The 27,615-nt window shown below is 48.4% G+C and overlaps 1 protein-coding gene across 2 annotated transcripts in view; it reads right to left on the bottom strand.

Moving 5' to 3' along the window:
- Nucleotides 1–27,615, bottom strand: part of LOC144604999 (inositol 1,4,5-triphosphate receptor associated 2-like) — a 104,019-nt gene that overhangs the window by 51,675 nt on the left and 24,729 nt on the right. For both annotated transcript variants that reach the window (XM_078420010.1, XM_078420011.1), the window contains exons 3-4: nt 17,456–17,517; nt 9,192–9,327 (exon numbers count right to left, since the gene is read on the bottom strand). The gene's annotated coding sequence lies outside the window, so the exon portion shown is untranslated. The remainder of the gene's footprint in view (nt 1–9,191; nt 9,328–17,455; nt 17,518–27,615) is intronic.

The following is a 27,615-nucleotide window of genomic DNA, read 5'->3' as shown; positions in this document are numbered from 1 at the left end:
TCACAGCGGGTAGAGCCCTTGCCTCACAGCGCCAGAGATCTGGGGTCCATCCTTGACTCCAGGTACTGTCTGTGCGTGGGAGTTTGCACGTTCTCCGTGACTGCGTGGGTTTTCTCCGGGTGCTCCGGTCTCCACCCACATCCCAAAGACGTGGCGGTTTGTAGGTTAATCGGCCCTCTGTAAATTGGCCCCAGTGCGTAGGGAGTGGATGAGAAAGTGGGATAACATAGAACTGGTGTCAACGGGTCGGCGTGGACTCGATGGGCCGAAGGGCCCGCTTCCACGCTGTATCTCCAAACTAAACTCAGCTCTGCCACTCAATGTGATCATGACTGACTACCTAAATGCAGAATGTGTAGGAAGGAACTGCAGATGCTGGTTTACACCAAAGATAAGACACAAAATGCTGGAGTAACTCAGCGGGACAGGCAGCATCTCTGGAGAAAAGGAATGGGTGACGTTTTTGGGACGAGACTCTTCTTCAGGCTGAAGGACTCGATCCGAAACGTCACCTGAAGAAGGGTCTTGATCAGAAACGTTACCCATTTCTCCAGAGATGCTGCCTGTGCCGCTGAGTTACTCCAGCATTTTGTGTCCACCTAAACACAGAAACCTCTCTGGCTTCCCTCCCAACCTACCAAGTCCCTTGATCTCTCTTGTCCCAAGAAAAATATCCAATTTGCTCTTGAATACATCTAATGATTTGGCTTCAAGTGGTTCTTGTTGCAGAAAATCTCACAGCCTGACCTCTCTCTGGGGGGAACAAATTCTCATCTCAGTCTTAAATGACATCCCTCCATTATCCAGAGAAAGTAGAGTTGCTGCCTTACAGCGAATGCAGCGCCTGAGACTCAGGTTCGATCCTGACTACGGGCGCCGTCTGCACGGAGTTTGTACGTTCTCCCCGTGACCTGTGTGGGTTTTCTCCGAGATCTTCGGTTTCCTCCCACACTCCAAAGACGTACAGGTTTGTAGGTTAATTGACTGGGTAAAATGTAAAAATTGTCCCTAGTGTGTGTAGGATAGTGTTAATGTGCGGGGATCACTGGGCGGCGCGGACTCGGTGGGCCGAAGGGCCTGATTTCGCACTGTATCTCTAAATCAAAAAAAAAATCTAATTCCATCACGTCCTGTTAAACATTTTCTAGGTTTCTACAGCACCTTTTAGTTTTAATTTTAGAAATAAAGGGTGGAAACCAGGCCCTACAGCCCACCGAATCCACAGCAACCAGCGATCTGCTAGACATTAGTTCCATCCCACACACCAGGGACAATCTACAGAAGCCAATGAGCCTACAAACCTGCACGTCTTTGGAATGTGGGAAGAAACCGGAGCACCGGGAGAAAGCCCACACGGTCACGGGGAGAACGTGCAAACTCCGTACGGACAGCACCTGTAGTCAGGATTGAATTCGGGTCTCCGGCGCTGCAAGGCAGCAACTCTACCACTGTGCTGCCATAAATTAGAAACTTCCTCTCATTCTTTTAAGATTTTACACGTTCTCCCCGCGACCACGTGGGCTTCCTCTGGGTGCTCCGGTTTCCTCTCACATCCCGAAGACACGTGCGTGTTTGTAGGTTAAATTACCTCCGCAAATCTCCCCAAGAGGGTCAGGAGTGTTTGAGAAAATGGGATAACAGAACCAGGTAGAGTGGACTCGGTGGGCCGAAAGGTCCGTTTCCATGCTGTCTCTTTCAGTTGCCCAAAGATGTGATGTTGTAGCACGTTTCTGAAGGAGTGACCTTCCCACATTAAAACGCCTTCCAATTTCCAGTCTGTGCTTGCGGACATAAACACACCTGAAGTCAAAAATCTCCCACCTGCAGCACCTAAACAATTGCCACCTGGACAACAAAATCAATTTCCCTCCCGAGATGAATAAAGTTCTACTGTATCGTAACGTTGTCACGTGAGGGATCGTGTTTGGCTGTTGACATAGAATCAACGGGAAGAAAAAGGCAACCGCAGGTGCTGGAATATTGAGCAATAAAAACACAAAGTGCTGGAGTAACTCAGCTTCTCCAGGGAACATGGTGAGGCGATGCTTCAGGTCGGGACCCTCCTTCAGATTGCAGTGACCACCGATCCCCGCACATCTAACGCTATCCCACACACTAGGGACAATTTACAATTTTAAAAATAAACCCAAGTTTTTGGCGCTGTTCGTAGCAGTAACTCTACCGCTGCGCCACCGTGCCGTACATACGGATATGCAGGAATGTAGGTTATGTGCAGGCAGATAAGAGTTGGTCTTGGCATCATGTCCGGCACATACATTGTGGGCCGAAGGGCCTGTTCTTGTGCTGTACCGTGCCCTGTTCCGGATCAGCCATGATCACATTGAATGGCGGTGCTGGCTCGAAGGGCCGAATGGCCTCCTCCTGCACCTATTGTCTATTCCATCCCAGGAGTTTTGTGGGCCTTCGCTGAATATCATTTCTCGGCAACATTTCTCGACCCTTGACAACAGTGCGTTTGTCAGCTGTCAGTGGGACCCTGAGGCAATTGATTCTTTGAAGGCTCTCGCACTTCTAAGAAAACAAGGGATGTCAGCTCGAGGAAGTTGAAAAGGAAGCTCGATCGAACAGAAGTTGGTCGGAATGTGAGATTCCCTCCCACAGAGAGATCTTTGTTGCGACAGAGTCGACACCACATTCTTTTTTAAAAAGGGACTCGAGACGGTTGGGTTCAAGAGAGGAACAAAAAAGGAAATGAAAAAGGTTCAGAAGAATGCACGATGTAACAAGTTAGGGCGGCACGGTGGCGCAGCGGTAGAGTTGCTGCCTTACAGCGAATGCAGCGCCGGAGACCCGGGTTCCATCCTGACTACGGGCGCTGTCTGTGCGGAGTTTGTACGTTCTCCCCGTGACATGCGTGGGTTTTCTCCGAGTTCTTCGGTTTCCTCCCACACTCCAAAGATGTACAGGTTTGTAGGTTAATTGGCGTGGTAAAATGTAAAAATTGTCCCTAGTGGGATAATGTTAGTGTGCGGGGATCGCTGGCCGGCGCAGACCCGGTGGGCCGAAGGGCCTGTTTCCACGCTGTATCTCCAAACTAAGTTCTTCGCTGTTTGGAGAAAAAAGGATGGGTGACGTTTCGGGACAGGACCCTTCTTCAGACCTCAAACGTCACCCATTCCTTTTTCTCCTCAGATGCTGCCAGACCCCCTGAGTTACTCCAGCACTTTGTGTCTATCTTCAGTATACACCAGCATCTGCAGTTCCTTTCCTACAGAATAGACACAAAGTGTTGTGCAGAGGGATCTAGCGGTCAGACTGCACAAAGCACAAGACGTTATGTGCAGGTGCAACTAATGGACAGGTAAGGGGTTGAAACGTAGAAACAGGGAAGTACTGTTGCAATTGTTCAGAGTATTGGTGAAGCTAATCCTGGAGTACTGTGCACAGTTTTGGTCTGATTATTTTAAGAAAAGAGACACAGTGAATAGAGAGGGAAGAAACAAAAAAAAGGTGAGGGGCTGTTGGTTAGTCACCTAAAATTGGAGAATTCAATGTTTATACGTTTAAATTGAATACTGGGCTCAATAGGTTTTGGAATAGAGAATCACACAGCATGGAAACAGGCCCTTCGGCCCAACTTGCACACATCGGCCAACACGTTCCAGCTACACGAGTCCCACCTGCCCGCATTTGGCCCAAATCCCTCCAAACCTGTCCTATCCATGTACCTAATTGTTTTTTAAACATTGCAATATTCCCTGCCTCGACTACTTCCACTGGCAGCTCGTTCCATACACCCACCACCCTTTGTGTGAAAAGGTTACCCCTCAGGTTCCTATTAAATCTTCCCCCCTCAACTTAATTAATGTCCTCTGGTTCTCGATTCCCCTACTCTGGGCAAGAGACTGTGCATCCGCCCGATCTATTCCTCTCATGGTTTTGTAAACCTCTACAATATCACCCCTCATCCTCCTGCGCTTCAAGGAATAGAGACCCAGCCTGCTCAACCTCTCCCCATTGCTGAGGGATATAGCTAGTAGCTTCCTATAACTATATGCTGTCTGACCCGCTGAGTTACTCCAGCTTTCTGCGGTTTAAACCAGCATCAACAGTTCCTTCCTATACCTACAGCTTAGGCCCTCAGAATAGGTGGCACGGTGGTGCAGCGGTAGAGCTACTGCCTTACAGTGCTAGAGACCCAGGTTCGACCCACACCAAGGGCGCTGTCTGTACGGAGTTTGTACGTTCTCCCCGTGACCTGCGTGGGTTTTCTCCGAGATCTTCGGTTTCCTCCCGCACTCCAAAGCCGTATAGGCTTGTAGGTTAATTGGGTTGGCATAAGTGTAAACTGTCCCTGGAGTGTGTAGGATAGCGTTAGTGTGCGGGGATCGCTGGTCGGCGCGGACATGGTGGGCCGAAGGGCCTGTTTCCACGCTGTATCACTAAAACAAAAAACTCGGGGCCCTCAGAATAAATGTGGATGTGATCATGTTTCACCGGCTGTGGTGTGGTGAAGCTGCCTGTCAATGGGATTCCTTTCGACACCACACCCTGATTTGCGTACCTGCAGAAGCATGCACAACAATGGGCTGCATTGTGGAGGAGGCCACCAATTTACACCTTTGTACTCCTGGTGAAAACAACATCACCCAAGAGCTTCCTATTACTGTAGATGAGTGTAATGGCGTCACTCATGTTATGCGTCATGCTTTTGTGATTACGCCCCATTAGCTTTTGAGTGACCACTGCTGGCGAGATTGGAGTTAGTGTAAGTGGAACGTGCCGGCGCGAGGTCGTGCTTGCTATGTAGTTCATAAAGTCTTTGGATCGTTACCCTGGTGCAAGTCTTCTGTTATTATACGGTCATGGTGTCAGAAGTGGGATCCGAACCCACGCCCCCATTTTGAACATGGCGATGGCCGGCAGTAAAATGTAGCACGTGCAACCAGAGCCTGCTCAAGCAACACTTCAAACCAGTTGCAAAAAAAATCTACCTGATGAGAAAGAGAAATTAGAGGCTGGAAGAAGGGTCTCGACCCGACACGTCACCTGTTCCTTCTCTCCAGAGAAGCTGTCTGACCCGCTGAGATACTCCAGCCTTTTGTGTCTATCTTCGATTTAAACCAGCATCTGCACTTCCCGCCTACACACTGGTTTAGTTTAGTTTAGAGATACAGCACAGAAACAGGCCCCTTCGGCCCATCGAATCCGCACCGAACAGCGATCCGACACACACGAGTGACAATTTACATTTATACCAAGCCAATTAAACAAACCTGTAGGTCTTTGGAATGGTTGATACACAATTCCACTTGGGTAACAAACTATTAAATTGGGTAACTAATTCTGCTCCCATGTCTTATGGAAAACAGAACAATGAAATTCATAAATTCTTAAGTGATAGAAGCAGAATTAGGCCATTCGGCCCATCAAGTCTACTCCGCCATTCAATCATGGCTGATCTATCTCTCCCTCCGAACCCCATTCTCCTGTCTTCTCCCCATAACCCCTGACACCCGTACTAATCAAGAATCTATCTATCTCTGCCTTAAAAATATCCATTGACGGCCTCCACAGCTGTGGAAAAGAATTCCATAGATTCACCACCCTCTGACTAAAGAAATTCCTCCTCATCTCCTTCCTAAAGGAATGTACTTTAATTCTGAGGCTGTGCCCTCTGGTCCTAGACTCTCCCACTAGTGGAAACACCCTCTCCACATCCATTCTATCCAGGTCTTTCTTGCAGCAGTATACACCGATCAGCCAAAACATTATGACCTGATGAGCCAAAACATTATGACCACCTGCCTAATATGCTGTTGGTCCTCCGTGTGCAGCCCCATACGCAGCAGGGTGCGATGCACTGTGTATTGTGACACATTCCTCCCGTGACCACCATTAACATTTTCTGTGACTTGTGCCACAGTCGACCTTCTGTCGGTTCGGACCAGACGGGATAGCCTTCGTTGCCCTCGCACATCGATGAGCCTTGGGCGCCCAACACCCTGTCTGTCGTCGGTTTGTGGTTTGTCCCTCCTCGGACCACTGTCGGTAGGTACTCACCACTGCTGACCGGGAGCACCCCACAAGCCTTGCCGTTTCAGAGATGCTCTGACCCAGTCGTCTGGCCATAACAATTTGGCCCTTGTCAAAGTCGCTCAGGTCTTTACTCCTGTCCATTTCTCCTCATTTCTCCTGCATCCAACACATCAACTTCAAGAACTGACTGTTCACTTGCTGCCTAATATATCCCACCCCTTGCCATTGTAACAAGATAATCAATGTTATTCACTTTGCCTGTCGGTGGTCATAATGTTTTGGCTGATGAGGCCTGTAAACACAACACTCATATCACATGGATACTGCGCAGGCAGATGAAATTAGTTTATCTCTTGCAGATTAGTTGGGCATGGGCCTTGCGGGGCCGAAGGGCCAGTTCCTGTGCTGTACTGTTCCATGTAAGCAGCACTCCCGGGAACACAAGGACAGCTTGGTGTGGTCCCAAGGGAGTGCCGCAGTCCGAGGGGATGACTTGCTCCAGCCCAGGCGGCTGCTTGGGCTTGTGTAGGAAACAACTGCAGACGCTGAACCAAACCGAAGACAGACACAAAATGCTGGAGTAACTCAGCGGGACAGGCAGCATCTCTGGAGAGAAGGAATGGGTGATGTTTCGGGTCGAGACCCTTCTTCAGACTGGTTGGGGATGAGGGAAATGAGAGATATAGACGGTGATGCGGAGAGATAAAGAACAATGAATGAAAGACACGCAAAAAAGTAACGATGATAAAGGAAAAACAGGCCATTGTAAGCTGGTTGTTGGGTGAAAACGAGAAGCTGGTGTGACTTGGGTGGGGGAGGGATAGAGAGAGAGGGGATGGCCGGGGCTACCTGAAGGGAGAGAAATCAATATTCATACCACTGGGCTGTAAGCTGCCTAAGCGAAATATGAGATGCTGTTCCTCAAATTTGGGCTTTAGCCTCACTCTGACAATGGAGGAGACCGAGGACAGAAAGGTCGGTGTGGAAATGGGAAGGGGATTTAAGTGTCGAGCAACCGGAGATCAGGTTGGTTCCCGCAGGCTGAGCGAAGGTGTTCAGCGAAACGATCGCCCAGTCCCGATGTATAAGAGTCCAAGTCTTGAACAACGGATACAGTGGATGAGGTTGGAGGAGGTGCCAGTGAACCTCTGCCTCACCTGAAAGGACTGTCTGGGTCCCAGGAGTCGAGGGAGGAGGGTGGTTGGGCTTAGTCATGGAGTTGATTCAGTGCAGGGGTCAATGAAGGGAGACAGGGATCAGGCAGGGAAGTGGGACTGAGGGAGATTACCTGTGACCTTGATGAATGGCAGAACACACTCGAAGGGCCGAATGGCCACTCCCTGCCAATTTCAACTTGGAACAGTTGGAAACCACGAAGAGATTGTCTGAATATTAGCAAGTTCCACATAATAAACATCGTCAAGAGTTAAATCTCTTAAAAACAGTATAGAACAGCTTAAGCCAGCAGGTAACCAAGGCATTTAGATTTAGAGATACACCGTGGAAACAGGCCCTTCGGCCCACCGAGTCCGCGCCGACCAGCGATCCCCACACACTAACACTATCCTACACCCACTATAGACAATAGACAATAGGTGCAGGAGTAGGCCATTCAGCCCTTCGAGCCAGCACCGCCATTCAATGCGATCATGGCTGATCACTCTCAATCAGTACCCCGTTCCTGCCTTCTCCCCATACCCCCTCACTCCGCTATCCTTAAGAGCTCTATCCAGCTCTCTCTTGAAAGCATCCAACGAACTGGCCTCCACTGCCTTCTGAGGCAGAGAATTCCACACCTTCACCACTCTCTGACTGAAAAAGTTCTTCCTCATCTCCGTTCTAAATGGCCTACCCCCTATTCTTAAACTGTGGCCCCTTGTCCTGGACTCCCCCAACATTGGGAACATGTTTCCTGCCTCTAATGTGTCCAATCCCCTAATTATCTTATATGTTTCAATAAGATCCCCCTTCATCCTTCTAAATTCCAGTGTATACAAGCCTAATTGCTCCAGCCTTTCAACATACGACAGTCCCGCCATTCCGGGAATTAACCTAGTGAACCTACTCTGCACGCCCTCAATAGCACTAGTGACAATATTTACATTTATACCAAGCCAATTAACCTACAAACCTGCACATCTTTGGAATGTGGGAGGAAACCGAAGATCTCGGAGAAAACAAACGCAGGTCACGGGGAGAACGTACAAACTCCGTACAGACAGCGCCCGTAGTTGGGATCGAACCCTGGACTCCGGTGCTACATGCGCTGTAAGGCAGCAACTCTACCGCTGCGCCACCGTGACCGCCCATTTGTGTTAATGCACACACCTCTACCACAGATTCAAAGGAGAGGTTGAGCAGGCTGGGACTATATTCCCTGGAGCGCAGGAGGATGAGGGGCGATCTTTTAGAGGTGTACAAGATCATGAGAGGAATAGATCGGGTAAATGCACAGTCTTTTACCCAGAGTAAGGGAAATCAAAAAGCAGAGGGCATAGGTTTAAGGTGAAGGGGAAAGGATTTAATAGGAATCTGAGGGGTGACCTTTTTACACAAAGGGTGGTGGGTGTATGAAACGAGCTGCCGGAGGAGGTAGTTGAGGCAGTAACTATCGCAAAGTTTAAGAAGCATTAAGACAGGTACATGGATAGGACAGGTTGTATACATTGGAATTTAGAAGGATGAGAGGGGATCTTATCGAAACGTATAAGATTATTAAGGGGTTGGACACGTTAGAGGCAGGAAACATGTTCCCAATGTTGGGGGAGTCCAAAACAAGGGGCCACAGTTTAAGAATAAGGGGTAGGCCATTTAGAACGGAGATGAGGAAAAACTTTTTCAGTCAGAGAGTTGGGAATCTGTGGAATTCTCTGCCTCAGAAGGCAGCGGAGGCCAATTCTCTGAATGCATTCAAGAGAGAGCTAGATAGAGCTCTTAAGGATAGCGGAATCAGGGGGTATGGGGAGAAGGCAGGAACGGGGTACTGATTGAGAATGGTCAGCCATGATCACATTGAATGGCGGTGCTGACTCGAAGGGCCGAATGGCCTACTCCTGCACCTATTGTCTATTGTTTGGAGGGATATGGGCCAGACGCGGGCAAGTGGGACTAGTGTAGATGGGACATGATGGTCGGTGTGGGCAAGTTGGGCCTGTTTCCACACTGTATGCCTGTATGTTGTCTGTGCTTACCCAGTAAAGGTGTGCAGGCGCGCGTGGTAACGGAGTTACGGCAGCTCCCAGGCCGAGTCCATGGCAGTAGGTAGCGAGGAGCACTGTGTGCTTGGGGTTGAGTGAACCTGTGCCTCTGGTCTTCGCCACAGCTCCCCTGTCGGAGGGCAAGAACAAGCTGTGATTTAAATCGTAGAGACGCACACATACAGGCACCACACTCCTTGATTCCGACCTAAAATGACAGCTTATGACGATAAGGAAAGACCAAACAGGTTGTGGCCCCAACAGAAAGCAGAGAGTGGTTCAATGCGGTCTCCACTCAGAGAGTGTTGGTCCCACTGGTCAGATTAGCTTAGTTTAGGGATACAGCATTGAAACAGGCCCACCGAGTCCACGTCGACCATCCATCACCCCCTCACTACTTCTATGTCATCCCACTTTGTGGCAGCATCACTCTACACACCAGAGCCAATTTACTATAAGGCAGTTCGCGGTAAGGCAGCAACTCTACCGTGGGCGGTCACGGTGGCGCAGCGGTAGAGTTGCTGCCTTACAGCGAATGAGCGTCGGAGACTCGGGTTCGATCCCGACTACGGGCGCCGTCTGTACGGAGTTTGTACGTTCTCCCCGTGACCTGCGTGGGTTTTCTCCGAGATCTTCGGTTTCCTCCCACACTCCAAAGTCGTACGGGTTTGTAGGTTAATTGGCTGGGCAAATGTAAAAATTGTCCCTGGTGGGTGTAGGAAAGTGTTAGTGTGCGGGGATCGCTGGGCGACACGGACCCGGTGGGCCGAAGGGCCTGTTTCCGCGCTGTGTCTCTAAATCTAAAAAATCGAAATCTACAGAGGGCCAATTAACCTGCAAACCCAGGTCTTTGTGGAGAACCTGGAGAAAACCCACGCGGTCACGGGGAGAACGTGCAAACTCCACACACAGACAGCATCCGAGGTCAGGATCGAACCGGGGTCTCTGTTGCCGTGAGGCAGCGGCTCTACCCGCTGCGCCACCTCCGATGTCGAACCATTCTCCTGAAGATGTGTCCCAACCAGAAAGGCCACCAGTCCATTCACTCCCCAGGAGCTGCCTGACCCGCCGAGTTCCTCCGGCACTTTGTGTTTTGTCGTGCGTTGGTTACTCCGGGTATAAAGGAGGATCGCCATTTAACCCGACACACAGATCAAGCATTCAGTGCATTGCCCTGCGGTGATTCCATACCGGGGAGTCTGGACTGGATGGTGTGACTCCAAACAACATTACTGAAAGGAGTTGAAACTCCTGGAGGGCAGAAAGAAACTGATACAACTGGCTCGGTGTTGCTGCACCTTAGTTTAAACTCGCTTCCAAATGCAGGGCACCTGGTTCGTTTGCTTTGAAGTTATGAGGCAGAACCTCCGGGCTCTGAAGGCACCAGGCACTGAACAAAACCTGCTCTGCCCGAGATTCAAGGCGGACACAAGATGCTGGAGTGACTCAGCGGGACAGGCCGCGTCTCTGGAGAGGAACAACGGGTGACGTTTCGGGTCCAGACCCTTCACGGCCCGAGATTTAGTGTCACCCTCGTGAAGTTCTGCATCACCCCTTTACAGGAAGGATGCGGAGGATTTGGAGAGGGTGCAGATGCTGCCTGGATTGGGAGGGCATTAGCTGCCAAGGAGAGATTGGACAAACTTGGAGTGGGGGGGGGGAAGATAGATCAGCCGTGATTGAATGGCGGAGTAGGCCTGATTCTGCTCCATCACCTACGAGCTTATGAACTATCCAGGTGCGTGATCTCCATTCCTTTACACACGCAATTAGTAATCCAACCATGAGTGACGGTGTTGCCTTGAACAAAGGGCAATTGGACTGCAGCCAGCTTTTGGCTTCATTCAAGGAAGGGAAGTTTGAACAAACAAGCCTAGATCTGCCAGTAACACAGAAACCTCAGAAATAGGTGTGAGCTACAGGGAGAGGTTGAGCAGGCTGGGTCTCTATTCCATGGAGCGTAGGAGGATGAGGGAAGATCTTATAGAGGTGTACAAAATCATGAGAGGAATACATTGGGTAGATGCACAGAGACTTTTACTCAGAGTAGGGGAATCGAGGACCAGAGGACAAAGGTTCAAGGGGAAAAGATTTCATAGGAATTCGAGAGGGAACTTTTTCCACACAGAGGGTGGTGGGTGTATGGAACGAGCTGCCAGAGGAGGTAGTTGAGGCTGGGACTATCCCATCGTTTAAGAAACAGTTGGACAGGTACATGGATAGGACACGTTTGGAGGGATATAGACCAAGCGCAGGCAGGTGGGACTAGGGTAGCTGGGACATTGTTGGCCGGTGTGGGCGAGTTGGGCCGAAGGGCCTGTTTCCACACTGTATCACTCTTTGACTCTATGACCTCCATGAAACTAGTTTGACTAATTCCTCACGCAAGATGCTCCACATTTTTGACTGGGATAGTGGAATGATTGGTAAGCAGACGTACACCCCATTAGCAAGGGAGGGGAGTGGTAGCTACACAAGAGGCCAAGTCTAAATGATCTAACAAACATCCAAGGTTAAATGAGCAAATCAGAATTGTTATAAGCCAAATTGTCATTACATCCGTTCATAATATTTACATCTTGGAACATTTTAGTTTAGTTTAGAGACACAGTGCTGAAACAGGCCCTTCAGTCCATGCCGACCAGCTAGTTAGTGCTGTACACTAACTAGCACCATACTACACACCAGGGACAATTAACAATCTTTACCGAAGCCAATTAACCTACAAACCTGTATGTCTCTGGAGTGTGGGAGGAAACCAGATCACCCTGGGAAAACCCAGGCAGATCACGGGGGGGAACGTGCAAACTCCGTGCAGACAGCACCCGTGGTCGGGATCGAAGCTGGGTCTCTGGCGCTGTGAGGTGGCAGTTCCACCAATGAGCCACCCTTTTGTTCCGTTTTTTTGTTCCAAGTTAGTTTGGGGTGCTATTTGTCCAGCTGCTGTGAACAGCAGCACTCCAGGAAATCAACACTGTGCCTGTCAGTTTGTTTGCATATGCAAAAGTATGCTAGCTCCCTGGATAAGGGTCAGCTTCACCGTCCTTGCTCAGCGCCCTGTGCACGAGGGTACTCACAGTCCCCTTGTTCCCCCTGGCTATCAAACTCAAAAAGATACGACACAAAAAACTGGAGTAACTCAGCAGGACAGGCAGTATCTCTGGAATGGGCGATGTTTCGGGTCGAGACCCTTCCCCATCAAACCCAAAAGGCAGGCAACATGTTGGCAGACAAAAGGCAATAAAGAGAAACTGCAGATGCTTGTTTATGTCAACAGGATAAATATCGCATGCACATGAAGGAACTGCAGGTGCTGACTGGTTTATACCGAAGATATGCACAAAGTGCCGGAGTCACACAGCGGGTCTGGAGAAAATGGATGGGCGATGTTTTGGGTTGGGGCCCTTCTGTAGTCAGTCAGGAGAAGGGTCCTAGCCAGAAACGTCACCTATCAATTTTCTCCAGAGATGCTGCCCGATCCACTGAGTTATTACAGGATTTGATCTTTTGTGCTGGAACAGTTATACGTTACCTAATCAGGCAAAGTTGCTTTTAAATTGTGTCTCCCTTTCTTTTGGTGCACTCGCCAGCTAACGCGTACAGTTTCAAAGCTGTGAGTTGCAATCATGCATAATTGGAAAAAAAAGGGAACTACAGATGCTGATTTACCAAGGAAAGACACAACATGCTGATGCAACTCAGCAGAATTGGCATCTGAAGGGTCCTGACCCAAAATGTCACCTATCCACATTCTGCTGGGATGCTGCTGCCTGACCCGCTGAGTTACTCCAGCACTTTGTATCTTTTAATTTGGCCAATTCATTGTTTCAATTAACAACAAGAGGCTATGGGTTTAAGGGGGGGGGGAGGAAGGAGTTGTATAGGGAATCCGAGGGGATTTTTGTTTCAAACGTAGGGAGAGGTTGATATTTGGAATCTGTAACCAAAGGAATAGATGGGACCTGATGTGAGAGGCGTTTTACACAGAGACTTATGTAGACAAGGCGTAAAAGGTCATGGTCTTAATGCGAAAAATAGAATGTGTAGATGGGCAAAGAGGCCGACATGGACGCGATGGGTCAAATGGCCTGTTGCTGTGCTCCGTGACACAAAACTACCTTGCTTAAAATAGTTAATCATTGATTCCTTCCCTTTAAGAGAGAGGGGGGAGGGGGAGAGGGAGAGGGGGAGGGGGAAAAGACGGAGGGAGAAGGCGGAGGGAGAAGACGGAGGGAGAAGACGGAGGGAGAAAACGGAGGGAGAAGACGGAGGGAGAAGACGGAGGGAGAAGACGGAGGGAGAAGACGGAGGGAGAAGACGGAGGGAGAAGACGGAGGGAGAAGACAGAGGGAGAAGACAGAGGGAGAAGACAGAGGGAGAAGACAGAGGGAGAAGACAGAGGGAGAAGGAGGGGGAGAGGGAGGGGAGGGGGAGAGGGAGAAGACAGAGGGAGAAGACGGAGGGAGAAGACGGAGGGAGAAGACAGAGGGAGAAGGAGGGGGAGAAGGAGGGGGAGAGGGAGGGGAGGGGTAGAGGGAGAGGGAAGGGGAGAGGGAGAGGGAGAGAGAGGCAGGGAGAGAGAAGGGGAGTTGTGGAAGACGGAGCAAGGGAGAAGATGGTGGGTGGGGCGTTGGAGGTGTAGACGCTCGGTCATGGCACACTGCTCTCAGGCAGGGAGTCACCCCGGCTCCCTCTGCACCACCCTGCCCGTACCCTCTGGGCAGTGTTATCACTGGGGTGGCAGTTCCGCGTCTGGTGACCGCACTCTCTGCATTCTGATGATTCACGTTGTGCTTGGGGCGCGTGGCAAGGAGATTCCCAATGCATTACGATCAGGGGCGCGGTAGAGTTGCTGCCTCACAGCGCCAGAGACCCGGGTTCCATCCTGACCAAGGGTGCCGTCTGTACGGAGTTTGTACCTTCTCCCCGTGACCGCATAAATTTTCTCCGAGATCTAAAATGTAAAAATTGTCCCTAGTGGGTGTAGGACAGTGTGTTAGTGTGCGGGGATCGCTGGGCGGCGCGGACCCGGTGGGACGAAAGGGCCTGTTTCCGCGCTGTATCTCTAAACTAAAATAACTATATGTCCACTTGGACATGGGACATGGCCCTTTTGCCCACACACTAATTTGGACAAAGCACAAAGGACAGTGCAGCACAGAAACGGGTCCTTCAACCCACAATGTCTGTGGAGAACATGCTACCAAGACCATCCTGATCGACCTGCAGATAATAATTACTTTCGTTTAGAGATACGGTGTGGAAACAGGCCCGTCGTTCGCACCAACCAGAGATCCCTGCACATTAATGCTATTGACACCCACACACACACACACACACAAAAGACAATTTATATTTCAACGTCACCCATTCCTTCTCTCCGGAGATGCTGCCTGTCCCGTTGAGTTACTCCAGCTGTTTGTGTCTATCTTCGCTTTTAACCAGCATCTGCAGTTCCTTCCTCCTTTACATTAATACCAAGACAATTAACCTACAAACTTGCACGTCTTTGGAGTGTGAGAGGAAACCAGAGATCTCAGAGAAATCCCTCGCAGGTCACGGGGAGAACGTACGTACAAACTCCGTACAGACGGCACCAGTAGCCCAAAGTTATTCCACAAAAATCTGTGGAATTCTCTGCCTCAGAAGGCAGTGGAGGCCAATTCTCTGAATGCATTCAAGAGAGAGCTAGATAGAGCTCTTATGGATAGCGGAGTCAGGGGGTATGGGGAGAAGGCAGGAACGGGGTACTGATTGAGAATGATCAGCCATGATCACATTGAATGGCGGTGCTGGCTCGAAGGGCCGAATGGCCTCCTCCTGCACCTATTGCCTATTGTCTATCTATTGTCTATTGTTATAAAGTATAAAAATGGCATGCATTAAAAAACCAAAGATCACACAGGTTTCACCTCATTAACACTGTTTTCGGAATTGTAAACGAAGGCTGCACATTGACCTCCTGAACAAATTTCCCTCACTAATTAACGAGCACCGGAAAATGGCTTTGTGCCTGCAGAACACGATGGAAACAACACCAGTGACAGGCCCAAGCTCTTCCTCTTGCAACTTCAATCGATTTTCCAAGGAGCAGGAATTCAACGGGAAATTGGCACAAAGGCTTCAGAACATGTGCCCTCTGTCACTTTGCATAAACAACTCCACCAGGGAGTGTCATCGTTAACGCGCCCAAATTCTAGGCAAGGCAGCAGTGATAGGGCCAGTACTGTGGTGCAGCAGGTAGTGACCCTGCCTCACAGGTCCATTCTGACCCCCCCCCCGGCACTGTCTGTGTGGAGTTTGCATGTTCTCTATGAGCTTCCATGATCCCAAAGGCATGCAGGTACGCAATTTGATACATCTGTGTAATCTGTCCCCTGAATGTGCAGAGAGTGGGTGAGAAACAGGAGGGACAGGCTCAAATGGGTCGAATGGCCTAATTCTACTCCTATGTTTTAGTTTTAGTTTAGAGATACAGCATGGAAACAGGCCCTTCGGCCCACCAAGTCCGTGCCGACCAGCGATCCCCGCACATTAACACTATCCCACACACACACTGGCAACAGTTTACAACTAAACCAATCCAATTAACCTACAGACCTGTACGTCTTTGGAGTGTGGGAGGAAACCGAAGATCTCGAGGAAAACCCACGCAGTCATGGGGAGAACGTACAAACACCGTACGGACAGCGCCCGTAGTCGGGATGGAACCCGGGTCTCCGGCGCTGTGAGGCAGCAACTCTACCGCTGCGCCACCGTCTTATGAAAGTTTGATAACATGGAACTCGCGTGAATGGGTGATCAGTGATTGAGAGTGACCATGCACCCGTTGGGCTGAAGGGCCTGTTACGTGCTGTATCTCTAAACCAAATCAAACAGAACAGCGGTGGCACAGCGGTAGAGTTGCTGCCCGACAGCACCAAAAGCCCGGGTTCGATCCTGTCCACAGGTGCTGTCTGTATGTAATTTGCATGCTCTCCCCGTGACCTGTGTGGGTTTTCTCCAGGGTCTCCGGTTTCCTCCCACACGATGGTGGCATTGACGAAGCTTTTAGACCGGCACGTGGATGCACAAAGGGACAGGAGGGATAAGTTTCTAGTTTTAGTTTTTAGAGATACAGCGCGGAAACAGGCCCTTCGGCCCATCGAGTCCGTGCCAACCAGCGATATTGAGTCCGTGCCGACCATTGTGGGCCAAAGGGCCTGTTAAATGCCCAGAATCTCTTGCCCAGAGCAGGGGAATGGAGGACCAGAGGACATAGGTTCAAGGTGAAGGGGGAAAGATTTAATAGGAATCTTTTCACATACAGGGTGATGGGTGTATGGAATGAGCTGCCAGAGGAGGTAGTTGAGGCAGGGACTATCCCAAGGTTTAAGAAACAGTTAGACAGGTACATGGATAGGTCAGGTTTGGAGGGGTATGGACCAAGCGCAGGCAGGTGGGACTAGTGTAGCTGGGACATGTTGGCCGGTGTGGGCAAGTTGGGCCGAAGGGCCTGTTTCCACACTGTATCACTCAAGGGCGGCACGGTGGCGCAGCGGTAGAGTTGCTGCCTTACAGCGAATGCAGCGCCTGAGACTCAGGTTCGATCCTGACTACGGGCGCCGTCTGTACGGAGTTTGTACGTTCTCCCCGTGACCTACGTGGGTTTTCTCCGAGATCTTCGGTTTCCTCCCACACTCCAAAGACGTACAGGTATGTAGGTTAATTGACTGGGTAAAATGTAAAAAATGTTTTTAAAAAAATTGTCCCTAGTGGATGTAGGATGGTGTTAATGTGCGGGGATCGCTGGGCGGCGCGGACTCGGTGGGCCGAAGAGCCTGTTTCCGCGCTGTATCTCTAAATCTAAAACCTAAAAAAATCTATGACTACTGTACTTATTCACAGAATGCTGGAGTAACTCAGTAGGTCAGGCAGCATCTCAGGAGAGAAGGAATGGGTGACGTTTCGGGTCGAGACCCTTCTTCAGACTGATGAAGGGTCTCGACCCGAAACGTCACCCATTCCTTCTCTCCTGAGATGCTGCCTGACCCGCTGAGTTACTCCAGCATTTTGTGAATAAATACCTTCGATTTGTACCAGCATCTGCAGTTATTTTCTTACACTTATATGACTACTGTACTGTTTAACACGCCTACATTAAAAAAAAAATGTCTACAGAACAAAACTGCAGTGTCACATTGCATCTCCAAGCTGCAGAGTGAAAAGATCACACCTTTCATAGTGCCCACACACAACTGATGAAAACGAGTCGTTACCTGAACTTTCAGTTCACACAATTCTTGTTGAAAGAACCCCTCTATCGGCGATTGCGTGGCTGCTGTGGGAGGGAGAGTTAGGCAAATCAGGCACGGAAATATAACTTTTAACACTATTACTCTGATGAGATATCACGTCTCCACTCACAGAGTGCTTCTTTGGTCCACAGCACAATAGATGCATTTATGGGGGAGGAGAGTGAGATAACAAAATCTAATCATCCAGAGTTGCATTTAAAGCTTATGGGAGAGCAACTTTTTCTACTGTGCGTCTGGTTTGGGGAAGTCTGTGCTGCTGAGTGGAGACAAAACTGAAAATTAGCTTGACCCAATTTTTAAAAAAAAACCTATCATTTACATAAGGGTGAAGATTATGTAAACCCATATTTCTGCTCTCCCTGCCCTTTTGATTTGATATTCAAAACGCCATTTCGGTTGAATAATTTTATCGTTCCTCTTTTCCCGGCCAAATCCAAGTGACAGAAAGCTTAAACGCACGCAACTTTCGCGAGCGTTCTGCCCTCCTACTCTACGACTTAGCAACATGCTCTCTCTCTGCTCCCCCTCTGCGATTTCTCCTGCCCTCCTGCTTTACCACTTTGTCCCGTCCCCCCTGACATCAGTCTGAAGAAGGGTCTCGACCCGAAACGTCGCCCATTCCTTCTCTCCTGAGATGCTGCCCGACCCGCTGAGTTACTCCAGCATTTTGTGAATAAACACCGTCGATTTGTACCAGCATCTGGTTATTTTCTTACACAACTTTCGCGAGCAATGAGTTGGCACTTTGACCGAGCTTGCATCACGCACCCCGATATTGCATCTCGTTCAAGGTTTCGGATCTATGCGGTCATTTTTCTGTGTAGAACCTTAGCATGGTCACCTTCGTTACAAAAAAACAACCCCACCAAATATAAAGATGTTGCAGTTAAGCTTTTAATAGGTGTCTGGTTCCACTGGTGGGAGAGCCCAGGACCAGAGGTCACAGCCTCAGAATAAAAGGACGCTCCTTTTGAAAGGAGATGAGGAGGAATTTCTTTAGTCAGAAGGTGGTGAATATGTGGAATTAATTGCCACAGACGGCAGTGGATGCCAAGAGAATGGATGCTTTTAAGGCGGGCATTGACGGATTCTTGATTAGTACGGGTGTCAGGGGTCGATGGGCCGAATGGCCTAAATCTGGACCTTAAAATCTTATAAACTTATGAATAACAGCCTTCTCTCTTTGGAGAGTTTCCACACTGTGGACTGAGGAGGAATTTCCAATGGGATAGCACTGGTGTTTATTTAAAATGTAAAACCACAGAACATCGAGCGATGTAGCACAAGAACAGGCCCTTCAGCAGACCTCCCGACATTCGATTTTACAAATTCATCATCTTGATGTCCAAAATTCAGAATTTTACATCAAAATTCAGAATATGGCGCGTAATGCAACTTTTCAGCAAAAGAATGTATGCACGCCAAATGCGCTACATTCACGTGTGAAGAACGACTATTATTTCTAACAGTCTGTAGTTCTTGGACTACAAGTACAATGTCAGGCCTATCATGAGTATATTCTGCTATTTATAGAAAGGTTATTGAACTTGTTACAACACAAAGAAAAAATTGTTTTGTTTTGTTTTCTTTATTTTGCTGTTTCCGTACACAAAATGTATGACTAGGTTATGGGGAGTTTCATTTAACACTGCACATACCTAATTTCATTGAAGACATACTTGCTCCAGTGGTCTTCAACAGCAAATCACAACGGTCCCCACCTCCCACTCCTCCCCACTACCCTCACCACCTCCACCCCCCCCCACTACCCTCCCCGCCAAGATTGGAGACCAAAACGAGGGATACGAGGCAGCAATGGGAAAACATGGAGTGGGGAAAATGAATGAAAATGGCGAGATGTTTTCTGAGACCTGTGTTAACAATAACATAGTGATTGGGGGAAAGTGTATTCCCCCATAAAACAATCCACAAAACAACTTGGGTGTCACCAGATCATGACACAGAAAATCAAATTGACTATATTTGTATCTGTAAAAAGTTCAGAAGGTCCATGGAAGATGTGAGAACAAGAAGAGGAGCAGATGCAGCTTCAGACCACCACTTCCTGATAGGGAAATTCAAGGTAAGGCTGAGGAGACACCACCGGGCCAAAAGCCAAAGAGCGAAATACAACACTGAATACCTCAGCAGTGCTCAAGTGGTGAAGAAGTTCAAGGATATCCTCTCAAGGGGAAATACAGAGCTACAGCTGAGGAGGAAGGAAGGATGGACAATAAACAAGGAGTGGGAACACCTAAAAGCTGCTTGGAGCTCAACCTGTGAGGAGGCCCTAGGGAGAAGGACCCAAAAGCACAAGGAGTTGATAACACCAGAAACCCTCAACACAATCCAACACAGGAGGAAGTTCAAAGAGAAGGTGAACAACTCAAGAACAAGAGCGGAAAAGGCTTTGGCCCAAAAGGAGGACAACAGATGCCACAAAGAAGTGCAAAAGAACATCAGGAGGGACAAGAGAACACAGGTGGAGAGGCTAGCCAAGGAGGCAGTAATTGTGGCAACACAAAGGAACATGAGGGAGTTATATACCATCACAAGGAAATTGTCCGGGACACACCTGCACAGTAATAAACCAATTACAGACAAGAACGGCTAACTGCTTTCAACCCAGGAGGTGCAGCTGGACAGATGGGTAGAGCATTTCCAAGAAGTCCTAAACAGGCCACCACCGGTAGTGCAGCCACATATTCCCCAAACCAGGATACCACTACATATTAAGTGTCATAGACCAACAAAACCAGAAATAAAGGCTGCAATCAAGCAACTGAAAACTGGCAAGGCAGCTGGCCCTGACAATATTCCACCTGAAGCCTTTAAAGTAGTCATAGACTCATCAACAGACAGGCTCTACGGCTTCTTTGGGAGAATTTGGGAGGAGGAAAGGACACGCACAGAATGGGCAGAGGGACACATTGTGAAACTGCCAAAAAAAAGGTGACGTAAGAAAATGTAACAACTATCAAGGGATCAGCCTACTTTCTGTACCCAGTAAAATCCTCAACCGGGTCATCCTCAACCGTCTTCAGGAAGCTGGAGACGAGAGGCTATGGGACCAGCAAGCAGGATTCAGGAAGGATCGCTCATGCACAGACCACATAGCAACACTACACATCATCATTGAACAGTCTATTGAATGGAACACGTCCCTGTACATCAACTTCATCGACTTTGAGAAAGCGTCTGACAGCTTAGACAGGACAACACTATGGCGCCTAATGGACCACTATGGAATTCCCACCAAGATCATAAACTTAATCAAGAACTCGTATGATGGAACATCGTGCAAGGTTATGCATGCAGGCCAGCTCTCCCAGAGCTTTAGTGTCAAGACGGGCGTCAAGCAGGGATGTCTACTGTCACCATTCCTGTTCCTCCTGGCAATTGACTGGATCGTGATGGAAACAACTGAAGGGAAAAGAAATGGAATCCAGTGGACAATGTGGTAACAGCTAGATGACCTTGACTTTGCAGACGACATAGCTCTCCTTTCACACACACAGATACAAATGCAGGAGAAGACGGACAGATTCTTACAAGCTGCAACAAAACTTGGTCTTACGCCCAATACAGCAAAGACACAGGTGATGAAGATCCACTGCAAAACCAGCAAGCCTATCCTCATGCACAGCACTGCCCTGGAGGAGGTAGAAATACCTAGGCAGTGTTGTGGACACCACCGGAGGGGCAGATGCAGACATAAAAAAAACAGAATCAATAAGGCTAGGGTGGTGTTCAGGAAGATCTGGAGCTCAAAATACATCTCAATCAACACCAAAATATGCATCTTTAACTCAAATGTGAAGCAGGTGATGCTGTATGGATCTGAGACATGGAGAACAACAAAACACACAACAAACAGGCTGCAAACATTCATTAACACCTGCCTCAGGAGAACATTAAACATCTGGTGGAGAGACAAAGTAAGCAATGTGGACCTGTGGAAAAGAACAGGCCAGGATCCCATTGACTTACAAATTCGAAGGAGAAAATGGAGTTGGATTGGACACAGCCTCAGAAAACCTGCCACAAACATCACCTGGCAAGCCCTGAAATGGAACCCCCAAGGAAAATGGAAAGGAGGTGGACCCAGAAACAGCTGGAGAAGAGGTGTCCAGGCAGAAATGGCTGGGAGTGGGCTCAACTGGGGAGATCTCGAACGGCCCGCCAACAACCGAGTGAGGTGGAGGACATTTGTCAATGGCCTATGCTCCCTAGAGGAGCAAAGGGGTTAAGAGGAAGAAGAGCACTCAGTGGGTCAGGCAGCATCTCGCGAGAGAAGGAATGGGTGATGTAAGAAAATAACTGCAGATGCTGGTACAAATCGAAGGTATTTATTTCACAAAATGCTGGAGTAACTCAGCAGGTCAGGCAGCATCTCAGGAGAGAAGGAATGGGTGATGTTTTGGGTCGAGACCCTTCTTCAGGAATGGGTGATGTTTCTCTTCTTCAGTCTGAAGAAGGGTCTCGACCTGAAACGTCACCCATTCCTTCTCTTCAGAGATGCCGCCTGACCCGCTGAGTTACTCCAGCATTTTGTATCTACCTTCGATTTTACCAGCATCTGCAGTTTTTTTTCCCTTCAGCCCACAATGTCTGTACCGAACACGATGCCAATAAATAACTAATTGCCTTAGCCTGCAAGCGATCCATTAACCCTCCATTCCCTGCTCATCCATGTGCCTGTCTAAACGCTGTTTAAACACCACTATCTTATCTTCCTCCACCACCCATCAGCGAGTTCCAGGCACCCTCTACCCTGAGGAAGAACTTTTTCAGTCAGAGAGTGGTGAAGGTGTGGAATTCTCTGCCTCAGAAGGCAGTGGAGGCCAGTTCGTTGGATGCTTTCAAGAGAGAGCTGGATAGAGCTCTTAAGGATAGCGGAGTGAGGGGGTACGGGGAGAAGGCAGGAACGGGGTACTGATTGAGAGTGATCAGTCATGATCGCATTGAATGGCGGTGCGTACAGGCTCGAAGGGCTGAATGGCCTACTCCTGCACCTATTGTCTATTGTCTATTGTCTATTGTACAATATTCCCCCATGCTCTGCATGTACATACAAGCACCTAAGGCATACCCACACCTCTTAACATTTCAATTATGCTTATTAAATGTGATCAGCTAACGGTTAATGCAAGGCAATGAATTAGAACATTTGTTTAGGCTCGGGAGTGGAGACATAATAAACTGCAGACGACGTTTTACCAAAAAAAAAGACACAAAGTACTGGAGTAACTCAGCTGATCAGGCTGGATCTCTGGATAAAGACCATGGGATCATAAGATCATAAGTGATAGAACCAGAATTAGGCCATTCGGCCCATCAAGTCCACTCCGCCACACAAACATGGCTGATCTATCTCTCCCTCTCAACCCCATTCTCCTGCCATCTCCCCATAACCTCTGACACCCGCACTAATCAAGAATCTATCTATATTCTGCCTTAAATATATCCACTGAATTTGCCTCCACAGCCTTCTGTAGCAATGAATTCCACAGATTCACCACCCTCCGACTAAAGAAATTCCTCCTCATCTCCTTCCTAAAAGAACGCCCTTTAATTCTGAGGATAGTTGACTTTTCAGGTCGGGACGGTTTCAGTTTGAAGAAGGGGTCCGACCCGAAACGACACCTACGCCAATTCTCCAGAGAGTCTGCCTGACCCGCTGAGATACTCCAGCATTTTTTCGTCTTGTTTTTTGTTTAGACTCAGAGTTCGGTTATCATATTACAAGTTCAATTATTCTTAACGGGAAAAAGATTGTTGATAAATGGAGCTTGATTTTGTCATCTCAATGCATACGGGCACCTTTTTGTTTACACAAAAGCACAGGGTGGCAAAGTGCATCTCATAGGATGAGGTGTGCAGGGAGGAACTGCAGGTGCTGGTTTAAACCGAAGGCGGACACAAAAAGCTGGAGCAACTCAGCGGGACAGGCAGCATCTCCGCAGAGAAGGAATGGGTGACGTTTCAAGTCGAGACCCTTCTTCAGACTGAAGAGGTGAGTCATGAAAGTCAGAGGCTCACGACAACTTCTCCCTCAGAGACTGTAGCCACTGTCAACAGACCAGACAATGACAATGACAAATGGTGCTCCGAGATGCCCATGCACCTTGCCCTGACCGTAACCCTAACCCAAATGCACCTGCGCCTTCGTTTAATGAAGTGGTGCAAAGTGATTTGAGGCAGAGACAGACATATTCTTGATTAGAACGGGCGTCAAGGGTTATGGGGAGAAGGCGGAAAAATGGGATTAGGAGGCAGAGATCAGCCATGATGGAATGGCGGGGTGGACACGTGATGGGCCGAATGGCCTAATTCTACTGCTATAACTTGTGAACTGGCCCCATAGCAGAGGTGTCCACGTCGCGGGGCTGGAAATTGGAAGTGTCCTGAGCTAATTCTGCTACCACCTTCGTCTACTGTACAAGTGATGGCTCCCACTGACTGTCGCCGGAAGCTTGCGCCCTTTTCAGGACGGACGATGACAGCGATGTAACATTTCAAACATGGACGATGGACACGGAAGAAGAAGAATAGTGAACTTGTGATTGGATCGTATGTGTACGAACCAAGAGCTCCATGGGACCAATTATCTTTCATGAGTGACTTGGGATTTAGATTCCAGGCTTGGGAGAAGAACCAAAGAACGTCCTACTATCAACAACTGCAGGGAAGACAAGGCAGTTACATCAGAAAGTGGGATAACATAGAACTGGTGTGAATGGAGGATCGATGGTTGGCATGGACTCGGTGGGGCAAAGGGCCTGTTTCCATACTGCGTCTCTAAACTAAATCACTGCATCCGGTAGCAGTGTGGCACAGCTGGCACAGCACCAGGGCACCCGGTTCAATCCTGACCTCGAGCAGTTTGTGTGGAGTTTGCACGTTCTTCCCGTGACAGCGTGGGGTTCCCTTGGGAGCTCCAGTTTCCTATCACATCCCAAAGAGGTGCGGGTTTGTGGGTTAATTGGTTCCCGATAAATTGACCCAACAGTGCTCGGGAGTGGATGGGAAAGTGGGATAACATCGAACTAGTATGAGCGGGTGATCGATGGTCGGCTGGGACTCGGTGGAACGAAAAGCCCGTTTCCACCCTGTGTCTCTAAACTAATGAAAAATTGAGATACTCGAAATCAAAGGGGATAGGTATATCAATCAATAACACAACAAGATCATAACAGCTGCACAAGAGGTTTCCAAGTATAATTTTACCAATGAGATTACCACCATTGGACAGCTCACAAAGTGTTCAAATCTCCCAGAATAGATGTTTGTGGATGTAAGCCTGACTTGCATCTGCTCTCCAGAGCGATGCCTTTCAGCGAGGCACTCATACAACGCTGGTCCTAACAAACTTACCACCTTGACCAAACACTCACTTCAGAGCGAGAGTGTGCGAGAGAGTGTGAGAGTGTGCATATATACATACACACATACATGTACACACACATATACATACAAACATATCTTTACAAGTATATTTGATCTCCCAGTGGCTGAGCACTTCAACTCCCCCTCCCACTCCCAGTCTGACCTTTCTGTCATGGGCCTCCTCCAGTGCCATAGTGAGTCCCACCGGAAATTGGAGGAACAGCACCTCATATTTCGCCTGGGCAGCTTGCAGCCCAGCGGTGTGAACATCGACTTCTCCAACTTTAGATAGTTCCTCTGTCCCTCTCTTCCCCTCCCCCTTCCCAGTTCTCCTTCTATCTTCCTGTCTCCACCTATATCCTTCCTTTGTCCCGCCCCCCTGACATCAGTCTGAAGAAGTATCACGACCCGAAACGTCACCCATTCCTTCTCTCCTGAGATGCTGCCTGACCCGCTGAGTTACTCCAGCATTTTGTGAATAAATACCTTCGATTTGTACCAGCATCTGCAGTTATTTTCTTATACTATGTGTATATATATATACATACATATACATACACACATATGAATACATATATACACACATATGTATACATATACATACACACATATGTATACATATACATACACACATATGTATACATATACATACACACATATGTATACATATACATACACACATATGTATACATATACATACACACATATGTATACATATATACACACATAGTATAAGAAAATACCTGCAGATGCTGGTGCAAATCGATTTATTCACAAAATGCTGGAGTAACTCAGCAGGTCAGGCAGCATCTCGGGAGAGAAGGAATGGGTGACGTTTCGGGTCGAGACCCTTCAACCCAAAACGTCACCCATTCCTTCTCTCCCGAGATGCTGCCTGACCTGCTGAGTTACTCCAGCATTTTGTGAATATATACACACATATGTGTGTATGTGTATAAATATATGTGCACGTGTGTATGGGTATACGTGTGCATGCACATATATACATATATTTTTAGGTTCTCCGTTTATCATATTGCTTACAGAGTACTATGTTTCCATATTCTGTTTGTGCTGCTGCAAGAAAGAATTTAATTGTTCTGTTTGGGACGTTTGACAACAAAACATTCTGATGCAGCTCCCCCCCATTTTTCACCGTACCTCGGTACGTGTGAGAATAATAAACTAAAACCTCAAAATACCCCCACGTTACAGTGAAGAGGGTGCTACCATGCAAATATGGAGAGAGGCACGATCGGGAGAGGCTTCGCACTTCTGCAAGTTGGAAGCGCCAACTAAACACAAATGACTGAAACTGTTGTTGGTCAGCAATTATCTTTAAGCGTGGCTCATTATTGTGGCCACAGAATATTTAAATAGACATGTCCATTTCCCCTTATTTACACTGTGACTTTATCTCAACCCCAGGAACTTCTACTGATGTTGGTAGGGATATGGAACAAGCTGCCAGAGGTGGCGGATGAGGCAGGGAGGAAAACAACATTTACAGCACCAGGTATTTATTCACAAAATGCTGGAGTAACTCAGCAGATCAGGCAGCATCTCGGGAGAGAAGGAATGGGACCGGGAATGAGTAAGCTAACCTATTATAATGAGCATTTGTCGGCTCTGGGCCTGTATTCGTTTGGAAGAATGAGGGGTGGCGACCTCATCGAAACATAGAGAATGGTGAAAGGCCTGGATCGAGTGGATGTGGAGAGGATGTTTCCACTAGTGGGAGAGTCTAGGACCAGAGGGCACAGCCTCAGAATTAAAGGTTGGTCTTTTAGGAAGGAGATGAGGAGGACTTTCTTTAGTCAGAGGATGTTGAATCAGTGGAATTCTTTGCCACAGACAGCTGTGGAGGCCAAGTCAGTAGATATATGTTGAAGGCAGAGATAGATAGATTCTTGATTAGTATGGGTGTCAGGGGTTATGGGGAGAAGGCAGGAGAATAGGGTTAGGAGGGAGAGATAGACCAGCCATGATTGAATGGCGGAGTAGACATGATGGGCCGAATGGCCTAATCCTTATGACACTTGGGACAGCTACATGGATATCGATATCACTGAAAGGAAGCATGCAGGTACAGCAGGCAGTGAAGAAAGCCAATGGAATGTTGGCCTTCATAACAAGAGGAGTTGAGTATAGGAGCAAAGAGGTCCTTCTGCAGTTGTACAGGGCCCTAGTGAGACCGCACCTGGAGTACTGTGTGCAGTTTTGGTCTCCAAATTTGAGGAAGGATATTCTTGCTATTGAGGGCGTGCAGCGTAGGTTTACTAGGTTAATTCCCGGAATGGCGGGACTGTCATATGTTGAAAGACTGGAGGAACTAGGCTTGTATACACTGGAATTTAGAAGGATGAGAGGGGATCTTATCGAAACAATAGACAATAGACAATAGGTGCAGGAGTAGGCCATTCAGCCCTTCGAGCCAGCACCGCCATTCAATGCGATCATGGCTGATCACTCTCAATCAGTACCCCGTTCCTGCCTTCTCCCCATACCCCCTCACTCCGCTATCCTTAAGAGCTCTATCCAGCTCTCTCTTGAAAGCATCCAACGAACTGGCCTCCACTGCCTTCTGAGGCAGAGAATTCCACACCTTCACCACTCTCTGACTGAAAAAGTTCTTCCTCATCTCCGTTCTAAATGGCCTACCCCTTATTCTTAAACTGTGGCCCCTGGTTCTGGACTCCCCCAACATTGGGAACATGTTTCCTGCCTCTAAT

The sequence above is a fragment of the Rhinoraja longicauda genome, chromosome 23, assembly GCF_053455715.1.
Source record: "Rhinoraja longicauda isolate Sanriku21f chromosome 23, sRhiLon1.1, whole genome shotgun sequence".
NCBI lineage: Eukaryota > Metazoa > Chordata > Chondrichthyes > Rajiformes > Arhynchobatidae > Rhinoraja > Rhinoraja longicauda.
Note: the sequence above shows the minus strand (reverse complement) of the source record. Positions and strands in the feature narration are given on the sequence as shown.